The following is a 1,835-nucleotide window of genomic DNA, read 5'->3' as shown; positions in this document are numbered from 1 at the left end:
CAACATGCCACTCAGCTGGCCCTATGTTTCATTTTATAATATCCACAATGTTCATTGGAATCATTCTGACTATGGTTAGAAGTACTTATCACAATGTATTCATCTGAAAAATAATCATAAACTGCCACTGATTTAATACAAATAGGCAAAGAAACCATATATAATCTTATGTTTTCCTCATTTCTTTTCAAAAAAGTGCAAGAAAACACTGAGAGATAATATTATGTTGTACCCAATTGATATTTCATATTTTTTTAAAAATTAAGCAAAAAATAAACTTACAAAAATATTTTAATTCAAATATGCTTTAGAATAAAGCATTGTGAAATAAAAAAATAAAAGTAAAAAATAATCAAAGTCAAAACGAAGAAAAGTAAAAAATATCAGTGTCAATAATTTATGTTGTAATTAAACAGTGCATGATTTATTCAGCACAATAAAATATTGGCATATTTGCATGAAGATATGTCCCAAACTTATGTAAAGTGATAAATATAAGTCAACAATTACAAATATTTGTGAGAACCACTGAAACATTGAAACCTACCTCATCAAAGTTGAATTTAAGCATATGAAAGTACTCAAATGATGTAAGTGTGGAAACATAAGTTTTTGATAGTTTTCAGTGAGGGCTAAAGTGTTTATTTTATTTGAATTACTGTGTGTAGATCATAAAATAGCTGAGTGTGGAAATTTGGATCTTTTTCTCACCCCTGCATCATCAGCAATTGATTATATCGGTCTCCTTTGGAACTGGGCATAGTCGTCTGACTACTCCAGCGAACAGAATACAGCAGAAAGGATGACATGAGATTTTTGGAGCAATGTCACAAAAATGACATGTGCTTCAGCCTTTTCTTTGATGGTCACTGATGTAACCAAGCCACCCTGCTGTGAGGAAGTCTAAGTAGCCTACAGAGAGACCTTAGAGAACAACCGGATGGAGAGCAGGAGTGAGCATCCTGCCACTAGCAAGTCCCACCAGCAGACACAGTANATACCTCCACCAAACCTGCGGACAGGCCACAACTGGCCCAGAGCAGACACTGGCATGAGGCACCTGCCTTCCTTCTGCTATGGCCAAGTGGTATGGGGCTTTGGCCTTGGCTCCAAGCAGCTGAGCATCCCCACAGCTAACTTTCCTAAACAAGCAGTAGATAATTTTCCAGCTGATGTATCCACTGGCATTTGTTATGGTGGGGCCAGTGTTGGAAGTGGAGATGCCCATAGATGGTGGTGAGCATAGGATGGAAAGCATGCTACAAGAATACAAAGAAGTCCATGGAAACTCATATCTTGCATACTTTCAAAGAGGACTTCCATGGGGAAATCCTTAATGCAGCCATCATTGGCTATCTTAGACCAGAAGAGAACTTCGCTTTTTTAGAGTCACTTATTTCAGCCATTCAAAGTAATATTGAGGAAGCTAAGAAATGACTAGATTTAGCAGAACATTTGAAACTCAAAGTAAACAATTTCTTCCAGTTTCCTAAGAACAAAATAATACATGGCCACTGGTGAAAAATCATCTTATTTATTCATTCACTGTTTTCTAGTATTTTTACTGCTCATAATTATGTACTCTCATCTTGGTTATATTTTAAAAATCAAACATTTTCCTACAGCTATGAATTAGTTTAAACAGTATAATGTAGTTACCATATTATACTTTAACTGTTTGATTAAATCCATTGTGCTACATTACCAAAAAGATTTATTTATTTTTTATTATTTATTTATTTATTTATAGATTTTATTGGGGAAGAGAAAGAGTGTTGGGAAATTGGAGAAGAGGAACAGCCAAGTAGTTGTCCTTCAATCTTAGTTGTGTAGGG

At 35.0% G+C, this 1,835-nt stretch overlaps 1 pseudogene; it reads left to right on the top strand.

Annotated features, from left to right (window-relative positions):
- Positions 1-1,039: 1,039 nt before the first annotated feature.
- On the top strand, positions 1,040-1,521 carry LOC109376820 (riboflavin kinase pseudogene; annotated as a pseudogene).
- The last annotated feature ends 314 nt before the right edge of the window (positions 1,522-1,835 follow it).

Source organism: Hipposideros armiger, unplaced genomic scaffold (genome assembly GCF_001890085.2).
Source record: "Hipposideros armiger isolate ML-2016 unplaced genomic scaffold, ASM189008v1 scaffold_1213, whole genome shotgun sequence".
NCBI classification, from domain to species: domain Eukaryota; kingdom Metazoa; phylum Chordata; class Mammalia; order Chiroptera; family Hipposideridae; genus Hipposideros; species Hipposideros armiger.
Note: the sequence above shows the minus strand (reverse complement) of the source record. Positions and strands in the feature narration are given on the sequence as shown.